The 12,287-nt window shown below is 44.2% G+C and overlaps 1 protein-coding gene across 3 annotated transcripts in view; it reads right to left on the bottom strand.

The window, feature by feature from the left end:
* LOC141548231 (uncharacterized) overlaps positions 1 to 12,287 on the bottom strand; it is a 307,738-nt gene that overhangs the window by 214,942 nt on the left and 80,509 nt on the right. For all 3 annotated transcript variants that reach the window (XR_012483850.1, XM_074276971.1, XM_074276972.1), the window contains exon 8: positions 134 to 273. The gene's annotated coding sequence lies outside the window, so the exon portion shown is untranslated. The remainder of the gene's footprint in view (positions 1 to 133; positions 274 to 12,287) is intronic.

The following is a 12,287-nucleotide window of genomic DNA, read 5'->3' as shown; positions in this document are numbered from 1 at the left end:
TAGATGTGAATGAACCTGGTCTCATTTCATTAGAATCTCATGGTTGGGTCATTGTGAGCCAATGAGCAACTAGCATCTCACAACCCCTGCTTTCTCGCTAGGACCTGGTGTAGTCAAGGCGCAAGAGACCTACCTTGGAACTGTGTGATGAATTTAGAGTACCTCATGCAAACTTTTCAGATGTGACATATGACTCAGCACCGATTCCAGCTCTCCCAAACACTTCTTGACTGAAGTCTCACTAGTTCTTTGCTTGGAGAGTCATTTCGCAACCTGCAAAGAATGATTTCAATGAGTCAATAATCATTTACTTAGCTAATTTTGTAAGCTTGTACCAAGCTCATAGAAGCTTAAAGCACAACGATCATGAACATTTTACTGTCTCTTCAAAGAAACTAATCTCACCAAAGTTCTAATTCAGTTATGCGAGAAATCAGAACATAGTCTCTATTCTACCCATTTCCCATCTCCAGTAAGGGGATGACTGCTGCACTAGAAGCCTGAAATGAAACCAAAAGACTTCCACAAGAGGGTCTCTGTTCTCGGCTCACCTGTCACTTACTCAACAGGTGACCTTGCAAAATCATTCTCTGCCTCTTCTCTCTGCCTCCCACTGCATCCAGGGCCATCGCTCTCCAGTTGTCCTGTTCTCTATCTGGCCACTGGAGCCAGATAGCTCTGGAGGCGAAAGGGAGGCAGGTGGCCTTGCCCAGCCCCCCCCTCCTCACTTCAATCCAATTCCCTCACACGTCTCGGTATCACTTCCCCAAAGTCATGGGCCTCTTTGGGAATGAACGATACAACAGACACTTATACTTGCGGCATCTGAGTTTGAAGATTTCTGGGAGGATCATGTGATGTGCTCACTCTGTATAGGACTTCTTTTTCTAGCACTGATAAAAGAACTTGATGTTTTCAAATATTAGAAGACCCTGAATAATAACAAAAACTGCCACAAGCAGAGTACTTCATGATATACAAGGAGAGCTCCTACAGTAAAGATGGCTGTCACCTTAGAGTCAAAGGGACATGGGTTTGGGTCTTGTTCTTGCCACAGGAAGCCAGTTCCCCTCCTTAGGCAAGTCACTACAACTACTGGTTTCCCAAGCTGAGAGGCTAAGAGTTACAAATGAGTCCTTTTTCTACACTGGTGACGGTTTCCATAACTCCCAGCTCCCAACAAAGAGGTGTGAACTGGAAGGGGAGGGGCCGGAAAGGGAGGGGCCAGAAGGGGACTGGACCGGAAGGTGGGGTGGGCCGGAAGGGGGGTCAGAAAGGGGGTGGGCCGGAAGGGGTGGGCCGGAAAGGGGGTGGGCCAGGAAGGGGGGGGTCAGGCTGGAAGAGGGGACCAGAAGGGGTGGAAACCTCTCAAGTAATTTGCAAAGAAAAGATTATCTCCTTTAGTTTCATAGCTCTGCAACATTATTTTCTTCTTACAAGTGGGAAAACTGAAGCTCAGAGAGGGGAACTGTGGTCCATAATTACCCAGCCATTAAGGGGGCATAGCAGGAACTAAAATGTCTACCTCTTTGCTCCCATTTAGCTATGCTCTCCATAACAAGTAGGGCACAAACTTAAACTTTTACATAAACGAGGCCGTCTTCAACTTTCTCCACTTATGTCCCCTTTTCACCAGAGAAATTTTTACATGATCCCCTGGTGTCTATATACTTATATATAAAATGGGTATACATATCAAATACATGCTGATAATAAATCATAACTTTGTGACCCCACATGTTCACTCACATGACCCCATATATCGGAATTGCAAAATTTTGACTTATTATCAGTGTTTGATTTGTACCTGTTTTATATACTTACATACTCAGGGTCACACAAAACTTTCTCTGGCAAAAAAGGGTCATGAGTGGAAAAATGCTGAAGATGCCCTAGTCTAGAGCACCAAGATCATCCCAGGCACCCATGGGAGTAAACTTATCATCTACCTCTTCTCACAAAGGTATGCTACACATCAAAGCAATTATACCAAAACTTGTTGTTTGTAACTTTATAAAGTCTCTCATAGTTATATCCCCTTCTCTTCACTTTTACTGTCACCACCAAATTCAGGCGCTCTTCACCTCTAGCCTGAATTATCTCAATGAACTCCAAATTGGTCTCCTGGCTGACCACATCATTCCCCTACTCAATAAACTTCAGTGATGGCCTGTGTTTCAGATATCAACTCCTCTGTCTGGCATTTATAATTCTTCACAACCTGGAACCTTCCCCATCTTCATATATTTTACTTCCTTCTAGCCTCATTGGCCTTCTTGCTGTTTTTCACCCATATTAATTTCTACACGCTTTGGCAAGGTTCATTGAGCCCTTCTCAAGGCACTTCATCCACTTTTGGTGTCCACGTACTAACACACTCTCAACCTGTGGTTCTAAAAATCTGTGGCATGGGCAACAGCCACATTTTGGCAAAACCATGTCAGTAGACAGGCTAAAACAAACTGAGGGGAACTGAAGGGACTCAAAATCATAGCTGAGTTAGGGAAAATTTCTACCCCAAGCACGTGAAGACTTTCCCACAGGAAAGGGGAGATGAGGACAATTTGTTCCAATGGTCATGAAGACAGCTGATGCAGGTCCTGTGCAGAAACTCAGAGCTTGCTCAGACAGCAGATGCCAAGGTCATGCATTGCATCCTGGGCCATCACCAGTCATATTGCCTTCTGTCTTGCCACTGGACTTTAATGACTGGAAAAGTGAAGCTGACAACTTGTCACCACTCTGCCTCACTTAAATCTAGTTCATACCCAAGTGAACACATCACCCTGTGATATTATTGGTCCTCTTCCAAAATGAAGGACAAACAACATGCTTTTGCACAGGCTATCTCAGTGCCTAGAATGCTCTGCCTTTTCATGTCTGCCTCTTGAAGTCACTGCTTTTCTCTAATCCTTAACTCCAAGACCATTTTCTACATGAAGCCCTTCCTGATGCCCCCCAGCTGATAGCTCCCATTCCCACCCCACCCCAAATTACCTTATTTTACTTTGGGCTGCATTCTCTACATCATCACAGGATACCAGAGGCCCTCATTTCATAAATGTGAGCACTGAGGCCAAGGAGATTCAATAAACTCAACCACACAGACAGTAAGCAGGCCAGACAGACTTTCATCTTGGATCCTCTGACCCCACCAGGAAGGAGAGTAAAGGCTGGAAAAGCTCCTATATTTACATATATTCATGTCACCATTCCCTCTCCCTTCCCCATCCTAATGGAGAATTTAAGTACCTGGAGAGAACTTACTAGGCAAAAGACAGGTAACATAATAAATGCTTCTCTAGGGCCTATTTAATGTTAGAGATAGTAGCACCCTAAGGAGCTCAGGACCCAAAAAATTCCTTTCTCACAGGGCAGCTATGACTTCCTTCACTCTAGTTAAATCTCCCTAGCTGATACTAGTTTTCCTGGAAGGCAATATATATGTGTGTGGTGGGGGAGGGCTGGCTGATGTTGTGATTATTTTGTATAACTAAAGCTGAGAACTTGCTCTACCCTGCCTCATCCTCCAACTGTTTGCTCTGGCTCTTTCTGTTATTTCTCCAATAAGACACTTATCTGAAGAGTTTTCCTAATCTATTTAATTCTTTTTAGATCTGCTTGCATCTTCTGGTTATATGTCCTTGCCAACCACAAGCTGAAGTCCCATAGGGAAAGTCAGAGTTAAGCCTTGAATAGGGCAAGGTGACAACATGGAACCAAAATGGAGAGAAAACAAATATTTAACACAATGCTTTAAAAGGCAGCCCAATTTTATATACTGCCACGGCAACATTTCCTTCTGCAGTATAAGTATTTTACTCATTTTACTCCCCTCATCATGAGAGGTAAGAGGCCAACGGATTGGGGGGGACGGCAAAGGTATATGCAATCAGGCCTAGTCACTGTGTCCTTTGGCTCTATTTTACTCCTTTTTGCCCCCTACAAATACGTGCTTAATCAGTAAGTTTAGGTGTGGTGAGGGATACAGGAAAGGCCTCAAGAAGAAATGACAACAGTATAACAAAGGACAATAATAAAATTTAAAAACAGGAAAAAATTAGTTTGCATGAATAATTAGTTTAAAAAGAAAGCTGCCACATGGCCAAGCTGCCTCCCTCCTGGTAACTGTACACTGGTTATGATCTTCCCCGTTCCCCCATCTCTCTCCAGCATTTTCCACAGCAATGGTATTCCCATTACCAAAAGGTCTCCCCTCCTTCTTGAATATGTCTTAATTCCTTCCAGAATTAACTTCCCATCATGAGCTTCAAAGCTGATTTGCTTGCTTCCTGATGTCAAAATTGCCAGGTTAGCTTTGTAAGGAAGATGATGGAAGAGACAGAGAGAATCAAATACTCCTACTCCTGTTTCTACCCAACAGCTTCATGACTGACCCTACAGCACCACAGCATCAATGATCCCACTGGTAAGAAAGAAGATGCAAAAGCTGCCCCAAATGATGGCCAATAGGGAGTATTTAGGTGATTAGAAAGATGAACAGATATAAAGAGTCTTGACCAAGTCTCCATTGTTGTTGTTGCTCCAAAATTTCAATTATCTCTGATTCTTTGTGACTCCTTTTGAAGCTATCTTGGCAAAGATACTGGAGTGGTTTGCCATTTTTTTCTCCAGCTTATTTTACAGATGAGGAAACTGAGGCAAACATGGTAAAATGATTTCCCCAAGGTCACACAGCTATAAGTGTCTGAGACTAGATTTATATTCAAGAAGAAGAGTCTTCCTGACCCCAGACCCAGCACTCTATCCTCTGCAGTGCTACCTAGCTGACATCTCATTAGCTGGAGCTTATTTTCATCCTCCCAGGAAGGACCAGTTTAACAGGAGATATCATTTTGGATCTAACGACTCTGGACCCACTTTTTTTTTATAATGGAACAGAGTTGGTTCTTTGCTCAATCCTTGGAAAATAAGAACAAATCTTAGTTCCTTGAGAACAGCTTGCTATTCTTTACCGGTTGTTTGTTACCAGCCTCAGTAAGGATGTGAGAAGGGAGAATAGGAGGAGCAGGAGGGAGATGACCAAGAATCCTTTGGATAGGATTCTGACAGGTGACTCATCAAATATTAGCATTGGAAGGGACCTAAGAGATCATCTGACTGAGCTCCCTCACTCCCCCACCTCTGTCTCTGCAGAGAATAGTCCATTAAAATGGGGTTGAATTGAGAAAGGCTTTCACAACCTGCCTCTCTATTCAACAGAGACTATTCACTGGATAAATAAGACACGATTGCACCATTTCTCTTTCTGGAACACGTCCTGCTCTCGGCTTGTCACAATGACAATGCAGTATCAGTGAACAAGCACAGGGAGAAATATAATACCTAGAAGATCAACAGGCAACCAGGGCAGGGACTTTTACCCCATAGGCTTGTGGGCTGAGGACGCTTGAAAAAAGAGAGGAGAATGCTGTTCAATATTGGTGGGTAACAGAGGTTGGAGGTAAAGTTTCCACCTTCACCCAAAACTCCACAAAGGGGTTATGCATGGACTAGGCATGTGCTGGGTATGATGCAAAGAAGGAATAGCACAATCTCTGTAGAGAGATTTCTGTACTTTAGGCCTGGGGGAGCCTAGCTTGGGTAGCAAGAAAGGGAAACCTAGAAATGTCCACAAATGACTTATTTCTGAATGTGATGCTTAAATTTACAACCTAAACCTTGAGTTTAATTACCAACAATAATACCTTCATTAACGAATATGTATTTATTAAGTGCTTACTAAATGCCAGCTACTGTGTCAGGGTAGAGAATACATAACAAAAAAAAATAGCCCTTTGCCCTCCAGGACCTATTAATGGAGACAGCATAATCTCCAAGGGAAGTGTGTGTGTGTGTGTGTGTGTATGTGTGTGTGTGTGTGTGTGTGTGTGTGTGTGTGTGTGTGTGTGTATAGATGTGTTTATATATAGACAGAAGATATCTGTTGATATCTTCTATCTATATCTTACAAGTCTTTCCTTTCTTCTTCCTTCCTTCCTACCTACCTATCCTTCCTTCTTACCTGCCCACCTATCCTGCCTTCCCACCTTCCCTCCTTTCCTCCTTCCTTCATTCTGGCAAGTTAGTTTATCTCACTGAGTTCTGGTTTCTCATTTGCAAAAGGATTCAGACAACATATTGGCTCCAAGTACTCTTCCAGTTCTAAAAATCCCATCTCGGAGTAGACTGAGGCCCAGAGAGGATCTGTAACTTGTGATATTAATAAGGGTCAAAGCCAGGATTTGGATTGAGATCTTTTGACTCCCAACCCAGCACTTCAACCACTCTATTTCACAGATGAGGAAATGGACAGAAGGGACTTGTTCTAGGCCAGGGTCCCAAACTGTGGGAAATAGAATTCTATGTCCAAGCCAGGGCTTCTTCCATCATGCCCAGTTGCCTCCTCTGAGGAAACTGATAGTTCTCTGGGCCGACCTCATGCCGGGGAAGATGGACCGCCTGTAATTAGGACCTAATCAGCCATTCATTGGGCACCAGCTCCCTGCAGTAAATCCATTGTCTCTAGGAATGGGATTTGGTCTGCTCATTTAGAATCAAGTTAGTAACTGAGCAAGATATTTTTCTGTAAATATCTGAGGAGAAATAGCAAAAGGAAGAGGGGGAAATGTATTCAGTGTGATCAGTGGGGCAAGAAAATGATTAAATACCTTGGCGTGTGTTTTCCTTTGCTTCTGGCTAGCTACAGTATTCAAGGGGAAAACATCAGCTGCCAGACAAAGTCAGAGGCCATCAGCCAGCTTCCTCATTCAAATTCAGATCTTAGCGGCCAATATTTCTATAGAGTACCATTACTGATAGAGTCCTGTGAGCACCCATCCGGAAGTATTCCCATCCCCCCAAGGATCAAAGGACAGAGTTTGAGAGCCCTAATTGATGGAGAAGACATCTAAGACCCTGGACATCACTCAACCTGAGTCCCTCAGTATGACAGAAGAGTCTGAGAACTTGCTCCAGGTTTGTTACAACTAGGGTGGCGAACTTGCTGACTCACAGACCTGTCTTCCCCTTGGGAGCTATAGCAAGCTCATTAACAAATGCAGAGGTAGCCGTAGAAGCAGGGACTTCATAACTGGAGACCTGGACTGTGGTCAGGAAAACCAAATTTTCTCACTACTACCCAATTGTGACTCTGAACTAGTCATTTCACTGTTTCAAGCCCCACATGAGCCAACTCCAAAGCAAAACGTTTCTGGATACATCTTGGTCTGTGTTGCCCGGGATGGCTCCCAGGGGAGCTCAATAACAAAGAGCGTTTGTACCTGGACCACATACCACAAACCATGCTGGAGGCAAGCACTCCCCTAGTTTAATGGTGTGGGTAGGATCTGTGGAGGGAAAGAGTGACCCCAGAACTCCAGGAGTGTAGTGAGGTCTCAGCTTAGAGTGATGCAGAGTAGGGTGAAGAAGGCACCCGTATGAACCCACCTTCTGGTACCTCCTGTCCGAGCAGTTTATTCTTGCCTACCTTGTTATTTATTTTGCCGCAAGATTGAAGTTGATGTCGGCTCCTTCCCAAGGCAGTAACCTGGTACGTTTGGGTACCCTGAGACAAGGCACTTGTGCCTCTCCCTTCAGAGGTCACTGCACCTCCTATCACATGCTACTTAGTCAAAGGAGACTTGGGGATTAAGATTTCATCTCCACCGGCCAAGGGCATCTCAATTCCAATAACCAGTCCTGGTTCTTTAAATGGAAATATCACTAGACTGGCGACCGGCAATTCGTCAGACTATCCCAGCTTGAGAGAAATGCCCCTTAAGAACATTCAACTCCCTTTCCTCTAATTCTCTGTTTGCTAAGCAACAGTCTGCAGATTGGTCTCCTGAGGGGCCCTCCCTCCCTACCAGCACAGTGTCCTGGGCAGATGACCCAGAGCTGTTTACACAGGCAGTTAGAGCTCCCATTGAAAATGAATCAATTAACTGTCTGCCTGAAAATAAGGCTCATGCAAGTTTGATTAGCAAGAATTAGTTCCCTGGAGCCTGATCACCCCTGGGTGAACAGAGAAAATTGAATTCCAGAGCATGCGATGACGGGGCTCAGACCCTCGACTCGTGGTGACCCCAGGAAGAAGCTGGCGAAGCGAAGCCCTGCCTGAAACAGCCACATTGCCTCTGTCCATCTTAATGACTAGATTGTTTTCACCCCCTGTTGTTGCTGATACTCTTACAGCTACAAGAAGGGAGCCTATTAGGATTATGTGGAGGAAGAACCCAAGGATTTGGGCTCAGATCCAGGCTAGGCCACTGACTACCTGGGGGGTTGGGGGCACGACTAGGGGCTCCTCACAGCCCTGCAAGGGAGGGAACCCAACCTGGGTGGTTCAGTTATTTCACAACAAGGATTTAGCCCCTTTTGACAAATAAGGAAAGGGAGGGCCAGAGGTGATGTCATGTGCTGTCTTGGGAGAGCCTTACAGGCCAGCTAAGCCAACTCCCCCATTTTACAAGAGAAAACTAAGACCCTGGGAGAGGAAGGGATTTAGGATCATAACACCAGAGAGCCTGAGCTAGAAGGGTTATCCAGTCCCATCGCTCTTTTTTTTTTTTTTAACAGATTAGGAAACTGAGGCCCAGGGGGGTTTAGTGACTTTCTCTAAGTCACCCAGAACGAGTGACAGAGATAGGACATGTGAAGGCATGTTATCAGCCTTTCCAAACATACCCAGCAGAATATTCTACACAGCTATTTCCTCTAGTCTTTGGGGAAGCTGGGGTGAAGGGAGATGAGCTATTAGAGGCAGGATTAGTCCCACTGTACAAATAAGGAAACTAGACCTCAGCTGGGTCACAGAGAGTGAGTAAATAGTGCCATTTGAACCTAGGGTCATAAAGCTACTCGGGGCCTTGTTCCTGGTAATCTCTAACTTCTCTTTTCATCAGATTTCCCTGCTCTTCTTGTTTTCTCCTGTGCCCAAAGTCAAAAGGTACTTGGTAGGGGTGATTCTGAGAGATTGGACAGAGGGACTCGGGTCATGGCTCCTGAGGTCCAGCCTCTCTGAGCACATAAGCCCAATCCCTTAAGTGTCTACCATGCACATAATCGAATGAAAAACAAAGCAGCCTCCATCCCCTCTTCAAAGATTTTGCTCCAAAACTCATAACTTAATAGAACTGAAAAAGCAAATACTTTATTGCTCCCTAATCCACTACCCTCATCTGCCAGGGAATGGAAAAGGGAGTGATCTGCCAAGGCTCACACAGCTAGTTGGGAGTATGGTCAGGACTGGAATCTGGTTCTCTTGATTCAGGCTCTCCATAATCCAGTGTGGAGTTGTAACAAGGATGGGGAAAACTTGCTTTGTCTCTCAGTGTCAAAATTGAGAAGGCGCCTATAGCACCATCCTAGGGGGTACTTCCTACCCCAGCAGCTTCATCCTGGCTGAGCTCCTCCATCCCGAGGCCCACCCTCCCCAAAATCAGCTTTACTCATCTCTAAAAGGTCAGCTCTCCCTGTTCCCCAGTCCTTGGAGATAAAAGAAAGGTCCCAGTTTTCCATCACACCAGACCTCCCTCTTGGCAGCCCTGCCCAGGGAAGCTGCCCTGCCCCTTGATGCACTCTCTAAGACCACCACTCTCTTTGCCTAAGACCTCAAAAACTCCTCATTTGGACTCATTTGCTACTCTGGGCTGCTACAATTAGCCTGGAAAGAACATTGCATTTAGAGTCCAAGTCTTTCTTTCAATCAAACCTTCAAATATGACCCTGAGCAAGTAACTTCCCATAACCTGGGCCTCGGTATCCTAATGTGTAAAATAAAGGGGTTGGATGAAATAAATGGCTTCTGAAGTCTCTTCTTATTTTAGATATAGGATCCTCTTGATTATAAATCCTAAGCCACTCTTTGGATAATGAAAAACTGATGAGAGAACATGAGATAAAAGCAATGTCCCAGCATCTCATTGTAGAAGAGGAGCGAGGGCCCTCCTGTGCATTTAAAAACTCTGTCCTTCTCAGAAATCCAAAGCGCTGTCCTTTATGATAATAAGCAGCCATTAACCTAGCACTCTCGGTAGCACAAATGGACACTGAAAAGAGCAGTCATTACCTTTATAAAACAAGTCCAGGACAGCACACAGAGGCCGAGGCTGAGAACAGCTCTGTGGAATCAATTACTGCTGCAGAGGCGTCATTACCATAGCAACCCCAGAAGGCTAGCCTCGAGAAGTGGACTACAGGACACTATGAGAAGAGAGATTGAAGAGTAATGTCCTCAACTCAAAACACATGCTAATTCCAGTTATAGCAAGCACAGCATGCTCTCCTGGAAATGCACCATCATGGAGCTCATAAGGTTTGTTTTTTAAGACAGGAAGGATGACCCATACTTTAAGAAAATGCTCGGAGACTGTTTCAGAACAAGTGTAATCGAGTAACTAAGCCCCCTGTAAAGGATCCCAAATGGCTCTGTGGTATTCCAAACCCCAAGGTGTAGCAGAAACAAGTTCTAATGCATTCAGATGCCTGGTGTGGCTAAAATACTTATGGCTCTGGGAAGGAGCCCATTATGACACTTGAATGGACATAGTAAGGTAGAAATCTCAGTATAATGCAATGGAAAAAGCTCAGAGTTTAGAGTTGGAGAACCTGGGTTTGAATCTCAATTTTGTCACTTACTACCTCAGTTTCCTTATATGGAAAATGGGAGGCTGGGGATTAGGAGGTGGGAATGGCACTTAGGTAGAGCTCTAAAGTTCCTTCCAGCCCTAGATCTATGATCACCGATATTTATTCTTACTTTCTTGGGGATGTGCTATCTTTGTTGGGTGCCATTATTAAGCATTCTAGTAGCTCAGGGGAAAGGGATCTCTACAGGTCATCAATTCCTATGTGCAGCACACCTTCCCTTGTACAACACACAATGGGGAAAATTTCCCATCTTTGAACAATCAGTTCTCCTGAGATAATCTATTCCATAACTGGACAACTCTGATCAGAAAAAAGCTCAGATAAGGACCAAAAATCTTTTTCTTTGTCACCCCTATAATTGTTGGTCCTAGATCGATCCTCTGGAGTCACACAAAATCAGTCCAGCTGCTCTTTAAAAGACAGCTTTAGCTTCTGAGACTTCACTTTTCTAAGCCTAGCACCCAGCTTCAACAGCTTTAAGGCTTCTCATCATCTGTATACAATGAAGCTTTAGCCCTCTAGAATCTAGCCTTCTAATTCACTGATGCACCCTTTGGACCCTGTAGTAGCTGGGATGGAGGGAGGGAAGAAATGACCCTCTCTGGTTGTAGAAGTGTCTACTGTAGACTCTCCCACAGGAAAAGCCAGTAGAAACGAGCCAAGTAACCATGAATGGCCAGTTTATGAGTCCACGTCCAGGGGCAGTATTGGTACAGTGATGTGCCTACAGCACAACAACTAAGCATGAGAGGAACAGAAAGAGAAGACTGGAGGAACAAAAGAAGGTGGAGAGAACTAGAGCAAGGAGTGTCTCATCTTATCATCTCCACACCTAATTAGCCCTACTGAGGTTTCTATTCTGTGGTACAGTGCTTCTCTTAGGCACTTCTTTAGGGACAGATACTATTTTCACGTGTACATTTTGACAACAACAAAGCCTTAGAGGATGCGCCACATCAAAACATTCATCAGCTACATGATCTGATTCAGTTTTGTGGAAAGTGAATGTTATCCCAAGTTTATTTATCACTGTACAGGATACCACCTAAGATGGTATGATCACAAGTTGGGCGCCCACAAGGCTAGCTCCTAATACATCCTTTGTCTACAAAACTAATATTTAAATTGGCATCCTTCCTGTAGGGGGGCTCAACTAGAGAAAGATTATACATACTCCCTGTCCATTTAGGGAAGAAGATTAAAATCCATCTTCCCCCTCAATTTTTAAAAAAATTCCCTAACTAGGTCTCATATGAACTGAAATTTTCATCTATTGTTCTCCTTAGCAACCAGAAACTTTTACTCTTATTGTTGTTTAATGTAGAACTTCGTAGTTAATACTGAAAACTGTTTTGAAGCAGCATGCTAGAAAATTGCATAAGGACTCAAGAGGTCTGGATTTCAGGCCCAGCTCTACCACTTAACACCTGGGTGACCTGAGGCAAGTCAGAGAATCATAGTTTCAGAAACAAAGAGTCTTATCACATTGGTCCACGTAGAAAGCCCCAAAGCAAATAGTGAAATATTTAAGACAGAAAACCAAGATATTCTGATAAAATCAAAACAGGCAATAAATTCACTTATCCCCCTTCTGTTGTTATCATTCACTCACGTTTGACTCTTCGTGGCTCCAA

This window comes from Sminthopsis crassicaudata, chromosome X (assembly GCF_048593235.1).
Source record: "Sminthopsis crassicaudata isolate SCR6 chromosome X, ASM4859323v1, whole genome shotgun sequence".
Taxonomy (NCBI): Eukaryota; Metazoa; Chordata; class Mammalia; order Dasyuromorphia; family Dasyuridae; genus Sminthopsis; species Sminthopsis crassicaudata.
Note: the sequence above shows the minus strand (reverse complement) of the source record. Positions and strands in the feature narration are given on the sequence as shown.